A 19,088-nucleotide genomic window follows, 5' to 3' on the forward strand; every position below is an offset into this window, starting at 1 on the left:
GAGTCTACTGTCTACCCTTTAACGCCAGTGCCAGTGCTGTGGTGGACTCCAAAAACAAATATTTTTTTTTTATTTATTTCATCTAATGTCTGGTTCTAAACTTTTCTTCTCCCGCATGGAATCTTAGAGGCTCCATAGAAGTGGGAGCACCAGTAGCGAGTTCTTCATCCGGTATTGTGTTCTGGCGAGTAGTCAACTTTGACCAACCGATGAATCACAACGCCATGGCTCTCCAAGATCTCATTACAAATCTGGGCTCCTATTTATTTCTACAATCCTTTTCTGTACCTTCCATGGTGGAACTACGCACATTCGTTCTTCACAACCCCTTGGCTTCGATTTCGAGCATAAACCGCTGTCTGATTGCCGTTAAGTCTCACTCCCATGTTGAGAAGACGTGATAAAAAATGATTGAAGACATAATAGATTTCTGTCTGTGTCAACTAAAAAGCCTTCTAATGAATATTAATTTGAAGATTTTTTTTTAAAAATTCCATATATATATGTGTTCCACAATATAATCCACAAACTCGTCGGTTGTGGGATTCTTTTGTCTTTTCAAGCATGCATGTGCTTCTTTCACAATTTCAGTTCTCAACTCTGATGAGCTCCTTTGTGTATCAAAGATGCATGGGAGGAGTCCAATAAATTAAATTAGTTTTGTTCATATTGTATGTATATGTATATGCCCGTCCCTTGTATTATATGATCATGTATGCTATTGGCCCAACGTCCAACACATATATACTACAGGAGTGGTAGTGGCGCTACTGTAATGTTTGTGTTCTCGATTAAGCCCATGCACCAGTCGGACTGTCGGTGGCTTATCACCAGTTGAGGTTTAAATATTTAACGTGATCCCAAAGTTAAATGTTAATAGTAGTAATCATACAGAAAGAAAGGCTTGATGAAGTGAAACAACCAACTGATATGATATATTAGAGCATGAAATGGAAGTAATTAAGATCGACTGCAACTGTCCTTACTTGCTTCAAGACGACTAATCTAACGTTTGTGTAAATAAATAATTAGCAGCAGCATCCCAATTCCCAACCTTAATTGGTGGGGTGGGTTGACTGAAATATATAAATAGTAGTCATTTCCAATTCCAATGTTTGGTTCCTTGTGTCAGCTGGTGCGCAAAAACATGAAATCACATTAGTTTCTTGTTTAGTGGTTACGGGTGACTTGTGTGCAAGCAGTTTCAGACGTCTCAGAAACATTAAACACAGATGCAGACTACTGTAAATTAGTCATTGTTCATTCTTAAAACAACGCCTCGACTGAAATCAATAATCATGTTTAATTTCCTCTAATTAATAAACATACAATCTATACGTACATTGACTTCCACCCCTCTCAGACTCAACAGCGTAACTGCAATAAGTAAGAAACAAAAGAGAGAGTAGAGCATTTAAGCTTTGCAAACTAAAATGGTGACACATCTCAAATGACCTTCAACTTCAAGCATTGCACTTGGAAGGCAGTCAGAAGAATTATATAGTTGACTTTATCAGCCAACTGGTTTGTGTGGTTCTCGATCGTAAATTACACCGGCAAACAGACAGTTTGACTCAGACGCAGTTTCTTTCCTGTCCTCGGGAAGCCGCATTTGGAATCATTGAATGACGTGCCAACCTCAGGTCAACCCCCACATACAATACAATACAGGAGTCACAGAATAAATGAATTGACATTAATTAGTGGTTGGAGTGCTGTTCCAAGTAGACCTGTTGGTGGGCCGGGCTTTGAAAATGTGTAGGTCGGATCCGAACCCGGCATGACCATTATGCCTAGATTTTGAGTCCAAACCCATATATAAAGCCCCTAAGTCTGACCTGTATACAAAATGTTTTATTTTCAGTATATTTTTATAAATTAATATTATATTAATAAATTAATTTGTATTTTCTAATAGTAAATTAATATTTATTAATAATGTAAGAAATAAATATACATTATATATAGCATAAATGTTTTTCTATTATATATAATAGTATCAGGCCGGGCTTATTTGAGAAAGCTCAAGCCCGGCCTGAAAAATGATCGGGTCTAGTATTTAAAGCCTGAGTTCAAATTTGCGGGTCTGAAGTTTTGTCCAAACCCGAAAAATAACGGTCAGACCATTGAATTACCCGGCACATGAATAGGTCTAGTTACAAAACATGGTTTTTGGTTTCATCCTCTTTAGTCTATTATTGGAGAAGGAGACAAGACAGGATACCCTATTAAGATTAGGCTTAATTTGTTGAACAAACAGAACTAATCGGGCAGCTTTGCATATTGCATCAATTCCTGTTTTCCACAAACAAACTAAGCATCTGGATATTGATTGCCACTTTGTTCGCGAACATCTTCAGCAGCACCGCATTCAGACTTTCTATATTCCCACAGCGAAGCAACCTGCTGACTTATTTATTAAATTAAACCTGTAGGCGTTGCACAGTTCACTTTATTAGTTGGCAAGTTGGGTCTTGTTTCCCCTGCCCAACTTGACGGGGGTAATAGAGAATAAAGGAAAACAGTTGAGCTCAACCGTAGTTGAGCAAGTTGCATAAAATGGTTAGCCAAGCTGGCATTTGGATGTATTAATCATATTTATAGCCCACGGCAGTAAATGAAAATTTACCTTTTCGTCTCTAGCCTTCGATTCATTTTTCTCTCCGAATTCTTGTTTTTCAAATATAACCTAAATCAACGTAAAGGTAGATGCCGGAGGCTCCCGAAGCATAAGGTGGTGGAAACTTCTTCGCTCCACATATTCACAAAACAAATTAAGAAATTATATATCTAGCACGAACCATTTATTAATTAATTTGTGTGTCAAGAACTATACTGTCAATTAAGACAGAAAAAGAAAAGAAAAAAGGAGCTGGCAATTGATGATCAGGTTTAATTACCTATTATATATTATGTCGAATTGTCGGATATGGTTCGGCCATCGGTGAATCTTCCGGAAGGTGCAAAGCCATTGACGTAAGGCGGAGAGTCAACTTTTGATAGGGTGAAGAAGTAGTCGTGTTATTTCCTGAGACTTGGAGCGCAACATAAAGAGAACAGAAAGAAGACTTGATCAACATCAACTCATATCCATTTGTGTCTCGAGACTTGGAGAGAGTAAGTGTCGAGTGTCGACGACCGAGGGAGCTATTACTATTTATAATAAAAGATTAGTTGAAACGGAGAAAATTTCTTCTTTCTAGCTGTTTGTTTGATGACAGCAGCAGTAGGAAAGGAGAAGCCCAGTTTGCATGGTCTGTGGAGATTCGAGAAGGAGGTAGGAATATATTCTGAAGCAGTCCGTCTCCGACGAAAAGAAAGAAACTGTTCCAAATCTTTCTACATGATAATAACACATAACAAAGAAGAAATGGAAAGAAACAAAGAGAAATTTCCACGTGGGATATGGCATACGTCAATAAGCTCTTTCTCATTGCTACAAATTCTTCATTTTCCTATTTATCGGTGAGCCCAAGGGTTGGTGTATAAAATAAGGCTGGACCGCTGCCGCTGGGTCGGTCCCCGCTTGCAACTTGGATGGTTGGACCGTCCCTAATCGAGTCGTTAGGACCTACTTTAATTCTGCTCCGAGACTGGACGGTCCGAATCTGCCCCCCCCCCCCCCCCGAGATTTCCGTCGCAGTATCATCAGGAGTCTAGCTACCTGCCTACTTGAACAGTTGAACTTCTATAGTTCTATCGTTTTATTTCTATGGCCGGGTCAACAAGGAGTCAAGAACGAATTAGCTACGTAATAATAATAATAATAATCAAATTTAAACAGTTTGAGTTCTATGGCCGAATGGTCTTAGTTGGACGGTGGGCGATGTGGGCCCTTTTTTCGGTGTTGGCATATGGGCCTTTAACTCAGCAAAAATATGTTTTCGCTCCGTTACAAACGATATCGGAAATGCTTACACCTCCTATTCAACTGTATCATAAAAGAGCTGGTTTTCATCAAAATTCACCTTAGTGATTTAATTGGTCAAAGGCCTCCTATATTATATCTGTTAGGCTGCGTTTGGTTTAAAGGAATAAATAGGAAAAGGTAGGAAAACTTTTACAAACCTTGTATGGGTTTTTTTACCTTTTCCTTCAAAGCAAACATAGCCTTAGGTACCATAGATTTTTTCAAATTAAAAATTAAAATATTTAATATATAAACTAGGGAAATTGTCTAAAACTCACCACTGAGTTTTCAGCATTTCTCTTAAACTCACCACAAAAATTAAAAAAAAAAACATAGGAAATTATAACAAAACACTAAAAATGCAAAAAAAAACAAGAAAATTGAAAATTGAAAAAGACAATTTTTCCTCTAACTTGTCATTCAAGGGTAATTTGGTCATAAAAAATGTTATTTATGCTGACATGGACACCTTTGTTAAGAAGCATTAATATGCACTAACAGAAGGTGAATTTTGGAAAATAAAAACTTAAAACTCATGGTGAGTTTTAGACAATTTTCCTATAAACTAAGAGATGTTTACCGTCTAATTTGGCGTGGTTGGAGAATATCTCAAATCAAATCAATAATTACGAATTAAGAATTGGCAAAGGTGGAGTGGTAATGGGCCTATGGCTGGTGGTCAGTGGTTGAGAAGAAAGGTATATAGAGGGGTAGTTTTCGGTTGAAGGCAGCTAGGGCAAGGCACTGAAGAGTTAGAAGAGTGAGGTTAGTTAAAAGTTAAAACTAAAACTTAAAATTAAAACTCTCTATTATTTTTTATAAAATAAAATCTTTTATTAAATATTTATATATTTATAATTTTAAGTCTAAAATATTATATATTATATAATATTAATATATATAATTTACAAATTTGATTTGGTTTGGTTTATTAATTTAATGAGACCAAATCAGAATTTTTTTTTTTATTCACACCAAACTAAACCACAAATTCAGTTTAATTTAGTTCGATTTTACAGTTTGAACCACACAATGAACACCCCTCACAAAGAGTAGATTTTTGGGAGAGATAGAAAACGGCCTGTCCTTTCACAATATAAAGGACTAGATTGTGTATTCTATCAACAAGCTTGAAAATGGATATGTATTGATGTGCTTTGGATACATGTAGATATAATGAAAAGGCATGGATACATTTGGATATATTGGGGAAACTTCAGCAAACACATTGGTAAAACTAAGGCCTTGTTCTTTTGGTCTATTTTAAGTTAACCCCTAATGTCTTAAAATCAAGACTTCAAATATCAGGCTATTTTTTTAATACCTCTTATGTTTTAAACATCAAACATTAGATTTTACAACAGTTTTATTATTTATCCCCAAAATGTTCTATGTGTATTTTATTCATTATTTATTATTAATAATACGCTCTTACTGTACTAAAATTTATTAACATAGTAATATTTATAATATATTATTAGGGCTTAGAGGTAACTTTTCACTCTTAATGTCTTTGAATGCTTCTTTGAAAATGTCGGCTTTAAGGCATCTTTTACAAAGAAATATCAGATATGGGCACTGATATATGACGTGTATTCACTTTTATGACATACACGTTGAATTTATATCATAGAATATAAAATTACCCTCTCCATTAAAAACCTCCTCCTCCTCTGGACTGTTCTTAGAAATTAGGAAATATACTTTGCTGTGTTCATTGATGAAGGTGGTAATCGCCGGTTGCTTTCTAATGGCTTCCCGAGATGGGTCTCTGCTGCAAACCGGAAGCTTCTTCAGTCACCCAGTGCAGCTTTACGAGCTGATGTTGTGGTGGCCGCAGATGGGTCAGGTAATTACAAGACCATCTCTCAGGCGGTGGATGCTGCTCCAAGGAGATCTTAGACAACGCAGAACTGTGCTGACAACAGAGGGCTCACCAACGATCAAGCAAAGGCTCGAAATAGCAAACCCAGCAGTACTGAAGATGGCGCAGGAAGCAAGCCTTGCCTGCATCAAGGAATGGGGGAGACCAGTAGGAGACATCACCCACATCGTTTATGTCTCCTCCAGCGAAATCAGATTACCAGGAGGAGACCTCTACTTGGTGAGCGAGCTCGGCCTGCGCAGTGACGCCGGTCGTGTAATGCTATACTTTTTTGGCTGTTACGGCGGCGGTACCGGCCTTCCCGTGGCCAAGGCTGATGTAACAAGCAACAAAAAGTAGGCAGGTTTTTACATCATGAGCAAGGCTGACGCCCAAAAATTCACCGTCGGGAGCTTCTTGGGAGGAAGTACTTGGATTGCAGCTGCCGGAGTTTATTAGTAACAAAAAGATGAACAGAGTTTCATATGAAGAATGAAGGCTACAATAGGGTTTATTTTCAATTTTAGAGAGAGGACTAGGATTTCAAAAGCTCCAGTGATTAACAGGAAGAGAAAGGCGGAGAGCTTTCTTTGGCTTTTCGATACATTTTGCAAAAAGAAGAAGAGGGGCAGTTTTGTCATAAAAAATACATCAAAGGCATTTCTCATACAACGGATGCACCTAATGTTTGACTGCCCTTTTGTAATATTACCTTGCAAAAGATGCCTTGTCTACGATATTTTATAAAATAACTACTTTTTATTGCTAATAGAAGTCAAAAGTTACCTCTTTAGAATCCCTAATAATAATAATAATAATAATTTATGATTATTCTATAATTTTATTATTTTATTATATATTTATTATATTTCGTTATGAATTTATGACTTTTATTATTTTATTAAATTATCCTTAAGGTTTAGGAAATTGACTAATTATATCTTTACTGTTTCAGTATTGTCTTAAAGTTCGGACAATTGTTACCATCATTAAATCGTAACGAAAAAATAAAATGTCAAATTTATTCTCAACTATATCTCAAAATTTCAAAATAATATCCAACTGCTAAAAAGGAAAAGATAACAACAATTGCTCCACCTCCACAAACGGTTCTGCCTATCTTTGTCACTGTAAACAAGGTTACTAAAGAACAGCGAATCTGGGGATGGAGGAAGGACCCCTACTCTTTACATATTGGAATTCCCCAAACAAACACTAAAGACAGAAGAGAATAAACTCACCCTTCAGTACCTTAAACGTTCTTAGCTTAGACTAATCCACCCTCTTAGAATACTCCAACGGATTTTCGGAGTTTAAATTTCAAAATACCTTCCTCTGAACTTAAGACTACTGGATCTACTATCAGAAATTTCAGCAATTTTTTTTCCAAAACTCGTCCTCTGAAACATCAACCAAAAACCTTAAGAGCCAAAGTTTTGAACAGTAACTGAAATCCAAGCCCGATCATGTCAATTGTTTTCTCTCATTCCTTTAGATAAGTTTCAGAGGAAGCATCACCGATAGTCTTTAATCAGTTGTTTTATTTTTATTCTCGGTGGTGATTTTGTGTTTTCATCAGTTGGTTGGGAAGAGATTAATAGTTCCAACTTCCAACAAAAGGCTAAATTTGGTGATCCAAAGTATAACAGCATATGCATATCCATCCATCGTCAAAATTTAAAGTAATTAAACTACAATATTTAATTAGTGATGCTCCATGCAAGGAAATTCATGATCACCAAACGTAGCACCAAATTATAGAGAACAAAATCGGCAAATGCACGTTCTGGTGGCAAGTCTTTGATTTCCTTGTTCTCTTTGTTAACCTGAATGTGAAGGCAAACAGCTAGGATTGCTGTCCCCACACAAGAAAGGACTTATGAAAGTAACGAATTGAATGGGAAAAATCCAACAATTGCCACGCAAACAACCTGAATTAATGCTGTGAAAATCGCAAAAATCACGTAGAGATCAATTATCTTGAGATTTTCGGGTGTAGTGGTGTAGGCCAAGTGAAGAGACTAGAAGAGGGTTTGGATATTGATGAGGGCGGATTTGGCCCTCCAATGATATTGTGACACATAGCACCTCAGAACAACTAAGTGACACCTGGAACCACTATGGCAACAACTTGCCTTAGCCAAGTTGATGGTGTCCCACCACAAGCACGAGCTGGCAACCTGGCATTGGCGCGACCTGGCGGACTGGCCCTGGTGCGACCTGGCCCTGGCGCAAGCTGGCAGTCTAGCACAGGCACAAGATGGTGGCCTGCGAGACGCCGACCTGGTGACCTATGAGACGTGCTCACTGACAAATTCAGCATGCATATCCTAACACTCCCACAATCTTTGGAAGTTGGCCCATGTGCCGAACAATCCGGAGGGTGGTCAACGTGCATGGCGGTTACCTCCAGGAATCTCGAACCACTTAAACGACCTCGCAGAAATCTCGGATATGGTGCGTGAAGCCCACGCCAAACAATGCCTATATAAAGGCACCAACCCCAATGGCAAGGGGGGGGGGGGGGAAAGCAAGCAAATAAGCAAGTTCTAGCTCTCAGACTTTGTGATTTTTAGCTCACAGTCTACTATGACAATACTGACTTAAGCATCGGAGCGACCTCGTCGGGTTAGCCACTCCGGGTCCTTTGACATTTGGTTCCTTGCAGGTCTCTAAAGAGCAACGAAGCTCATCAATCCAGCTCGCCACTAGGCAGCTTGCCACCTGGTCAGCCCGGCACCTCATAGGCAGATCGGCACCTGGGCAGCTCGGCACCTAGTCAGCCCGCACCTCACAAGCAGCTCGCCACCTGGTCAGTCGGCACCTCATAGGCAGCTCGGCACTATAGTCAACTCGCCACCTAGCCTGCCCAACTCGATTCCGCTCGGCAGCCAAAGTTCTCCACTTCGGCCTGAGTCATCAGCCACTTGGAAGCAGACCAAATGATGATGTACTTAGCCAAAAATTCTATACATCAATAAAAATTGATTCATCAATTGGTGCCGTCTGTGGAAAACGCTACAAAAAGCTAAGTTCTCATCCTCCGAAAGGCTAAGTCCTCTTCTTTCAGAAAGCTAAGTTCTCACCTTTTAGAAACTAAAAGCTCTCACTTTCTAGTTTCCATTTTTATGAACTCAAAGACTGCAAAAAGTTGATGGCCAATAGACTAACAGCTCTACCAACTTTATTTCAACTTGGATAAAGCCTCATCAGTCCTCTTCGCAAGGTACCCTCTACAAAGATGAACTCTTCGTGGCTTCCGCGGGAGTAGGTGGCCAACACTGCATGGACGACCCTGCCAATCGAACCTTCCAAGGCTCCCGTGCGAGCTGGTGACCTAAAGTCAGTAGTGCTGCCCCCGTAGGTCGAGCTCCTAGTAGCTTCTTGTAGGAGTGGGTAACCAACGTCACTAACGAGGCTGATGTAGCGCAGCCATAGCCTAGGCGTGGCCTGGCCCTGGCGCGACCTAGCAGCCTGGCACAGGGGCGACCTGGCGGCCTGGCCCAGGCGCCGACCTGGCGACCTGGCCCAGGCGCGAACTAGCAAGCTGATAAAAGACTTCGGCTCCACATAAGACCCAATCGCCTCTTCGGCATGGGAAAAATCAAAGATCAACGAGAGTGGACTACGAGTCGCTCCTAGAGCCTAAGGGCTAAAATACCACATAAGACCCAGTCGCCTCTTCGGCATGGGCAAGATCAAGGAGAATGGACTACGAGCCGCTCCTAGAGCCTAAGGACCAAAATACCGAAACTAGCGAAGACCTCCTCACCATATAAGACCTAGTCGCCTCTTCAGCATGGGCAAAATCAAGGAGCGGACTACGAGTCGCTCCCAGAGCCTAAGGAATTGAATCGACGCTTACGAGCTCATCGAATTATTCATTCCGGGCCAAAAGAAGAAATCTACTCCCTCTGCCGAGTTACTTTCGGCTCGGGAGTGGGGGGGCAAATGATGAGGGCGGATTTGGCCCTCCAATGATATTGTGACACATGGCACCTCAGAACAACTAGGTGACACCTGTAACCACTTTGGCAACAACTTGCCTTAGCCAAGTTGATGGTGTCCCACCACAGGCACAAGCTAGCAGCCTAGCACTGGCGCGACCTGACGGCCTGGCCCTGGTGCAACCTGGCAGCCTGGCACAGACACGAACTGGCAGCCTGGCCCAGGCGCGACCTGGCGGCCTGGCCCAGGCGCGACCTAGCGGCCTGGCACAGGCGCCGACCTAGCGACCTGCAAGACGTGCTCACTGACAAATTCAACATGCATATCCTAACACTCCCACAATCTTTGGAAGTTGGCCCACGTGCCGAACGATCCGGAGGGTGGTCAACATGCATGGCGATTACCTCCAGGAATCTCGAACCACTTAAATGACCTCGCAGAAATCTCGGATATGGTGCGTGAAGCCCACACCAAACAATGCCTATATAAAGGCACCAACCCCAATGGTAAGGGGGGGGGGGGGGGGGGGGGAAGCAAGCAAGTAAGCAAGTTCTAGCTCTCAGACTTTGTGATTTTTAGCTCGCAGTCTAATATGAGAGTACTGACTTAAGCATCGGAGCGACCTCGCCGGATTAGCCACCCTGGGTCCTCTGACATTTGGTTCCTTGCAGGTCTCTAAAGAGCAACGAAACTCATCAATCCAGCTCGCCACCTGGTCAGCCCGACACCTCACAAGCAACCTGACACCTCACAGGTAGCTCGGCAGCTCACGGGCAGCTCACCACCTCACGGGCAACTCGCCACCTGGTCAGCCCGGCACCTCACAAGCAGCCCGGCACCTCACAGGCAGCTCGGCACCTTACAAGCAGCTCAACACCTCACAGGTAGCTCGGCACTTCACAGGTAGCTCGCCACCTGGTCAGTTCGACACTATAGTCAACTCGCTACCTAGCCTGCCCAATTCGATTCCGCTCGGCAGCCAAAGTTGTCCACTTCGGCCTGAGTCATCGGCCACTTAGAAGTAGACCAAATGACGAGGTACTTAGCCAAAAAATTGATACATCAATAAAAATTGATTCATCAGGTATCCTTGAAGCAAGTATTGAACTTCAAAGTAGAGGGAGCAGAGGAACTTCGAAGTAGTGAGGTGATTTTTTGAAGATTGAACTTCATTTTTGGTTAACAAGGAACTGCGAATTTGCAAAGAGAAGGGAGGGGTTCTTGACTGTGTTGGGTGTGTGGAATGATGCTTCAGTCATATTTCCTGTCGGTGGTGTTGTTGTCAAAGAAGAGAAGGCTGAAGAGAAGGAATAGGGGAAGTGAAGAGAAGAGGGATGGAGGGTAGTATTGGGTTTTAAAAATATTTATGCATCATATGTGTACAGATTTTGACGGAACATTAACGAATGTTAACGACAATGGTAGATCTAGTTAATTGTCAGAAATAGTAGGGGTACTTTAAGACAATAGTCAAACAGTAAGGGTTGAGTTAGTCAATTAACTAAATCTTAGGAGTATTTTAAGAAATTTGTCCTTATTATTTTCACTATTTTTTATTATTTTTATTTTTATTTTGAAATATAATTATCATACTTTTATATATTATTTTATGATTTTAGTTATTTTTAATTACCATAGTGATTTTTTATTATTTTACTTATACATGGGTCTTGGTGAGTCGTTGCAATTGTTGTCTACTTCAAAGGATTGGGTTGTTTCTCCTCTTTTGTGTTCATATGTTGTTTTTGAATAAAAAATTATTTTTAATAAAAAATATATAAATACATAAGAAATTCATACTATATTACAATTAATATAGTGGGACGATATATGGGTACCATACAATTTCATTAATAATGAATTAATCAAGAGTCCAATACATATACAATATTTATGAAATACCGATATCATTTTTCTAAATTCAGCTACATGAATCCTGTTTTGTCATTACATTAAAATTCAAGTTAAATAAAACTTGTACTATCTTAGATATCTCCATAACGTTGAAAAATGATTTAGGTTCAGCATAATTAATAAGAAGTGGGATTTAATAATCATTTTGAGAAAAATATAATTTAACATGGATAAAAAGGCTTGTTGAATTCGTAATCGACTCAATTTTGTTGAGTCTCAGGGCCCAGTAATTGGACTGTCATGTGGGTTTGGAGATCAGTAATTGGGCTTCATTTATACAGAACGGAAAGGCTTCATAAATAGATAATAAACAAGATCCATCCCATTGACATTGCTATTCCCAAGGCCTGGACTCTCTATTCCTTATTTAATGAACAACCTATGAAGAATCAGTTGTTACTCGTTAAACATGATGTTTTGTGGAGTTTTCAGTTTTTTTTTTCAGAGAAAATAAATGCAAAAAACTAATTCCTCTTGCTCTCGAGCCTAATTATGCTCTTATGCAGAGGAATATATGGTCTCTTGTGGTCCTGCACAAGAGTTCATTGGGAATGCTGGGGATTCATCGGAAAAATAAGGTACTACCAAAAATCATATAAGAAGAAGCAAGGTTGACACCCCTACTCAAATGAAAAATCTCCCTCGTAGTTGTATAAGTGCAAAATCTTGTATTTTATATTATTTTGTATGTATTCTTTTTTAGGCTTAATTTGGGAAGAGTAAAGGCTTAATTTGGAAAGAGTATAAATGTAAATATGTACAGTGCAAAATACATACAAAATATAAGATTTTGCACTTTACATATTTGCATTTGTACTCCTTCCAAATTAAGCCATAAATACAAATATGTACAATACAAATATAGGTTTAGAAATACAAAATGCAAGTCTTTCCACCGTAGACTATTATATTTACATTTTCTCCAAATTGAGAGTATAAATATAAATATGATAGTGCAAATACATACAAAATAATATAAAATATAAGGTTATACATTCTACATATTTGCATTAGTACTCCTTCCAGACTGAGCCTTAGGCTGCATTTGTTTGCAGTGTAAATACAAAATTACATCAAAGAGTTTAACAATGGTCAGATTTTTTTGAGTGTAAATTGTGAACTGGATTCTATACCCATTTACACTCTACGGTGTTTGGATGATGGATGTAAAATTAACGTCACGCTTTTGTATGTTTTGGAGAATACCATGGATGTAAATCTCCTCCCAAAGTCGCAACTCTCTCAATAAAACAAAACACCTAGAGAGTAGTAGTAACATAACCAAAAAGAGCGAGAATAATTTCTTACCGACTGTGGAAGAAAACCCAGAGAGTAACAAAATGTAGGAGATGGGAATCATGATGGAAGAAAACCTAGATTCAAAAATACACTAGAACGCTAGCTTCTCCATCCACCTCTTTGTGTCTGCTTTCGTATCTTACCGATTGTGATAAAACCCTCTCCATCACGAGTGGTGAAGTTGTAGAAGAAGCAAAAGAAAATGGGATTCCTGAAACCATTCGCAACCTTGAGAAGCAGCGAAGGAGGAGCCAAAGCCTTGAATACCTCAAATTTCATTTCCTTTCTCAACTCTGTTTCCATCTCACTATTCCCGCAAAATCAGTCCCCAAAGAATCAAAATCTCTTCAGATTCTCGTCTCTTTTCTTTGTAGTCTTTTGCTTTTCACACCTTGCACTGCGTTTAGGTATGTGTTGCTCTCATCATCACTCTGTTTGTGAAATCCGTCCAGTTCTCCGGCCAAAATGCTTTCGCAAACAACTCCAGCACTGATCTCTACAATGAGTTCGGAAGAGTAGCGAAACTGTCATAGGATCCGATCAGAATGTCCCGAGACGACGCTAGAGGTCATCGTATATGAAGTCAAGGAGACTGTAGCGAAGAAAGAACAATTTCTTCGACATATTGAGACGAAGCAGTTCGGAGATGGAGAAGAGAGAGACATTACTGTTGAGAGTAGATTTACTTCGATGGACCCGGACTGATTGGATTGGTTCTAGTTCCAAAACTTGTCTCGATGGGTTGGTTCTGGATCCACCCTATCCCGAACTGGTTAGGACCCGGCCCAAGTTTATATGATTGTATACATATATTATTAAATATATACACATACATGTAATATTTAAACAAAAGATGTCTAAAATGGCCATTTGCACAGGGTTTCATTCAAAATCCTACCGAAATGCCCTTTGCCCCTTTCATTTCCTTCAATTCAAAAGGCAAATTGAAAAACACAAAACAGGAAAATTCCATCCGTTTCTCACTGTCCATCGTCATGTACATCTGCTGATCTGCACCTGCATCTGCAAACTTGAAAGCAATAACGAAAGAGGGGCTGTTAGCTGCATCTGCTTCTACGTATACAAGACTGCAACTCCGTCCATCGTCCATTTGTCTGCCCGTTTGTTTCCCACCATCTGTCTGTTTTCTCTCACCGTTGTTTTCTCTTCATAGGTATATTCTCTCTCTGCCATTGTTCATACCAGTTGATAATGAAGAAGAATCTTTATTTATACCTATCTCTCTTTCTGGATTGAATCTTTCTGATGAAAGGTGAATTGGCCTACCAATCGTGAAGTGCCATGTGGCATGTCAAAACTGTTAGATTGCACCTCGACGCCATGTGGGGGCAAGTCGAGTGGAGCTGAGACAACTTAGACCGACCTACCTGGCTTACACCCTGACATGAGAGAGACTAGCAGGTCACTCCATGACAAGGTAGACCATACCACCTCAGGAAGACAAGCCGATGGCCTCGGAGGCTGGCATGATCTCCCAACCCAGGAAGACAAAGACTTGAGTAATGAGTAGGACTTCCAAGGTACCGATCCTTCAACCTACGTGGTAGGAGATTCTTATATAGAATGGCATGCCTATCGGTTTCGAGTCAGGCAGCTGCACATCGCCTACCCAGTATGTATATCCCTGGTTCCCACACGATTTAGATGGTTCAGATGTGGATTATCACTATCGTGGAATGAACACACCTTGAAAATAATGGACCGATAAGGCTGGTTGTTCCTGAACATCTTGGACACAGACCATGGACCCCAATATGAGCAATCTGTGCAATTTACTCACTCTTTGTTTTCTCAAGCTCTCTACTCTCAACACTCACATCGCTAACTTAAGCATTGGAGTGCCCAGCCCGGGTTCATCACCCTTGGTACTCTGATCCTTTTTCTTCTTGCAGTTCGGTAGATCAACCTCATCAACCCGTTTGTCTTATCTGTCCTCCAGTAGGGAGATCAACAAATTCTTGTAACATCAATTGGCACCACCTATGGGAACCCCACCGTTCCTATGCCAAAGACCCCTCCTCAGCACGGACACCCCTCTGGTCCTCTCCCTTTGACGAACCACCCGACAATGATAAATTAAAGGAAAGAAAGAGGGAAGACAAAAAACTTACTGAACTAGGAAAGAATGACTAAGACCGACCTCACAGGTGTAAATGGTCCCCTAGGGGCCCCTTTTTATAGGCAAAGGACTCAAGCGACCAACGATTGAGATGAATCCATATCCGACGGTCTGGAGGGGCGTGACGTTTTGTTTCTCAAGGCTCGAAACCAGTTAAGCGCGTTTTTGACATCCGTAGAGCCTAATTTCCATGTGGCGTCTGCATGTACCTCATATGCAACCTATTAGAGGACCCCATTCAGTAAATCAGATCGACCCAAACCACGAACCGGGGAAGAACCAACCTTCAGGGCTTCGTTCTGTAATAATCTAGGATTAAGCTACTCCCTTTGTCGAGCCGAGCAACTCGAGCTCAGGAGTGGGGGCAATTGATGAAGGGTGATTTGGTCCACCAATCGTAAAGCACCATGTGGCATGTTTGAACCAATAGATTGCACCTCGGCGCCACATGGGGATAGGTCAGGTGGAGCTTAGATGACTTAGGCCGACCTACTTGACCTACACCTCGATCTGAGAGAGACTAGCAGGTCACTCCGTGATAAGGCAACACATACCACCTCGGGAAGACAAGCCAATGGCGGCACATACCACCTCGAGAAGGCAAGTTGATGGCCTCGGAAGCCGACACAATCTCCCTGACCCGGACAAACAAAGACTCGAGTGATGAGTAGGATTTCTAGGGTACCAATCCTCTAACTTACGTGGCAGGATGTCCTTATCTAGAATGACATGCCTATTGGTTCCGAGTCAAACAGCTGCACGTCGCCTACCCGGTACGTATATTCTCGGTTCCCACACAATTTGGAGGGTTCGGGTGTGGATCACTACCAACGTAGAATGAACGTGCTTCGAAGATAATGGACTGGTAAGGCCACCGGTTCCTAGGTATCTTGGGCACAGAACACAGACCTCGATGTCTATAAAAGGACCTCACTATTCCATGAGAAGGTACGTGCAATCTGTGCAATTTACTCACTCTCTGTTCTCTCAAGCTCTTTGCTTTCAACACTCTCATCGCTAACTTAAGCATCAAAGTGCCCAGCTTGGGTTCATACCCTAGGTACTCTGATCCTTTGTCTTCTTGCATTTCGGTGGACCGACCTCATCAGCCCGTTCGTTTGAGTTGTCCTCTAGTAGGGAGATCGAAAAATTCCTGCAACATCACTTTCTGTTGGATTTCTTCATCAGGAACCATGGTGTTCTCTGCATTTTTGTCCAGTTATAGTCGAGTTTGTCGGGTTGGACCTGATTGATTCAACAATCGGTTAGTTAAATTTTGGTTCCAAATTTACAAACCCTATAGGATCTAGGTTAGTACCAGGTCCATGGTTTTCCTTGTCAGTTCGGGACCGATTCTACCAGGTCTCGACCCAGAATTGACCCATTGACAGCCCTAGACCCATACCTTACATAGTGGAAGCCCATGAATTTATTATTGGATCGTTCCATAGCCCGCTAAGCATCCATCACATTTAGCTAATCCGAAAGCACAGGATCCAAGTTCGATTACCTTGAACTGTTCATTGATTCTGTCTAGGGATGTTCATGGTCCGGTTTAGAGAATATCTCAGACCAAACCAGTAAATTACAGTTTGGGAAATTCTCCCAAACCATTTTGCCATAGAAGCCAAACCAAACCAATTTGTTTTCTTTATGGTTTGGTGCGGTTTCTAATATGGTTTGGGGACTTTTAACCCTTCTATGAAGAGAAATATTTGGTGCAAAGTGTCACCGGTTTGGGCTGTTAATAATGGAATATATTAACAAGTATGAAATTATAAGCATTTGAACAAAGAACAATGCAATATATTTTACATATAAATCTATTTATAAAATTGCAATAAAAGATAAATCAGTTTATTGTTGACAAGTTAAATATGTACAATGTATAACAAAACCAAAAAGCTTAGGCTCAGTTTGAAAAGAGTAGAAATACAAATTTGTAGAGTGCAAAACCATGTATTTTGTATGTGTTTGCACTGTACATATTTGTATTTGTACTCCTTCCAAACTGAACCTTAAGAACAATGTAAAATAATCAATTGAATAAATACAGTAAAAATATCGAAACATGAATAAAAATATTCTCATGTAAAACATATAATTTAACATTCTACTACTAAAAACATGCATACATAAACATATAATTAAAAATAATAAATCCTAAATTTTTTTGTCCAAAATTCTAAAAATGGTTGATATTTTACCTATCTCCTGAGTCCGAATTCGTGTCCTTGTTTGGTTGTTCTTGTACTTCCAATTCCTTAATGTTTAGTGTTCACATTTGAACATAGGTTAGAGTCCAAAGATAGAGATAATGGGGTTAGGGCTTTTCTTTTTCAAAGAATAGAAGGAATGAGATGGGAAGATGAGAGAGAGATTCTAGCAGCAGTCAGCGGCAAGTCGGTGACAATTGTGGGAATGGGGCGGATATGGTTTGGTTGAATAGAGGAAGAGGGTTTCAGGTTTCTTGGGTTAGGGCTTTTGTAAGGGTTGGAACATTGGAGAGAGAGAGAGAGAGAGAGAGAGGAACAACGATGATGGTGGAGTGGATAGTGGTGAGTCGATGAAAATGGTGGGGCGACATTGTTTTGGGGTTTTGTTTTCTTAGATGATGAGAGAGAGAGAGAGGGCGAATGGATGCAGAGTGACTGACAGTCGACGACGATATAACGACATGTGAGTTATAGATTTTTTAGAATTCCTAAAATAACCTTTTTTATGATTTTAGTATAAAACTGTAAAAGACAAAGAAAACCCACATCACGCTAAGAGGGTTGTTTGTGAGATTGCCCGAGACTTCAAGACAAGTTTAAGGTTCCAAAGTAGAACCATGGCGGCTTATTTGGTTGGTTTGTTTCAGGAACCTATGTGTTGTTCACGCTAAGAGAATTACTATTATGTCCAAAGATATTCAACCGGCTCGAAGAGCTAGAGGAGAGAGAGCTTGGTTTTTCTCATTGGTCTCAGTTTCTTCCTTTGCAATATGGCTTTGTATATTTCTATCTTGAATTTAGATTTATCTATTAACATCAAATGAAGAATATATTGATTTGTAATTCCGTTTTGTTAGTTATTATTCTCCTTCGTTGCCAAACCTACGTATCGTGCTTAATTGGGATTTTTCTTTTCCCTTTCTCTATTGATCTGTAATTTCAGAATCTATTAGCTTCTGTAATTGAGTCCAACTTTTTCCTCTCTAAGTGTCTATTCATCTGAAATTTGCATTCCCCCTATACTTCTATATCATGTTGACGTTGAGTACTTAAATCAAGATCTTGCTCATTAGTAAATGCAGTCTAATTAATCTAGACAGTTGAAATGGCAACAACTGAAGTAATAGTGCATTGCCACCTGAGAAAGACAAAAGAAAGATAGCTGGAACCATTCACTAGCCTCAAGCTCCGCATTAGCAATAGCTGCAAAATAGAGATAGATAGAGGCCAAGGCTGTTGGGTTTGGTAATGGCAGAGGCCTTGGTCATCCTCTATATTTGACTTCATCTACATTTGCGTGGCAGCCTTTGTAGATGATTGATGATTCCCACAAAAGTCAACATGTTCAATGATTCTATTTCCAATGTAGTGCAAACCTGAATTTGAAGTTTTGACCTTCAATGACATGGGAAAAGGAAGTATCTTATATATATATATATATATAGGGAAAGGGGTGGTCTGTCTCCTCTTTCGCCAAATGGCAGTATTTCTTTTTTAATATAAAAGATTTTTCATTGAAAAATTTTAAATTACAAAAAGGAATCTTATATATCTTATATGTCACTCGGTTTTTGGGTTGACTGTTTGACCATTTGGTTCGAACGGATGGCCCGTTTTGACAACAAAAATTACAAGCAAAAAATTATAGAACTATTCTGGTCACTGGTTTTTGGGTCGACGGTTCGACCGTCCGGTTTGAACGAATGATCCGTTCTAACAACAAAAATAAAAAAAGGTCAAAAACCATTGAACGGGTCAACGGGTCGATGGTTCGACCACCCGGGTCAATGGGTCATT

The 19,088-nt window shown here is 40.2% G+C and overlaps 1 long non-coding RNA gene across 2 annotated transcripts; it reads right to left on the reverse strand.

The window, feature by feature from the left end:
• Positions 1–5,405: 5,405 nt before the first annotated feature.
• On the reverse strand, positions 5,406–18,442 carry LOC148804499 (uncharacterized). 2 transcript variants are annotated; one of them, XR_016081081.1, is made up of 2 exons: positions 17,283–18,442; positions 5,406–6,216 (listed from the first exon to the last, which is right to left on the reverse strand). It is a non-coding gene; the product is annotated as an uncharacterized LOC148804499 (long non-coding RNA). The 2 variants fall into 2 exon arrangements; XR_016081082.1 differs by having other exon boundaries at positions 5,406–16,320.
• Between the last annotated feature and the right edge of the window lie 646 nt (positions 18,443–19,088).

Source organism: Nelumbo nucifera, chromosome 1 (assembly GCF_055504915.1).
Source record: "Nelumbo nucifera cultivar China Antique chromosome 1, China Antique-T2T, whole genome shotgun sequence".
Classification (NCBI taxonomy): domain Eukaryota; kingdom Viridiplantae; phylum Streptophyta; class Magnoliopsida; order Proteales; family Nelumbonaceae; genus Nelumbo; species Nelumbo nucifera.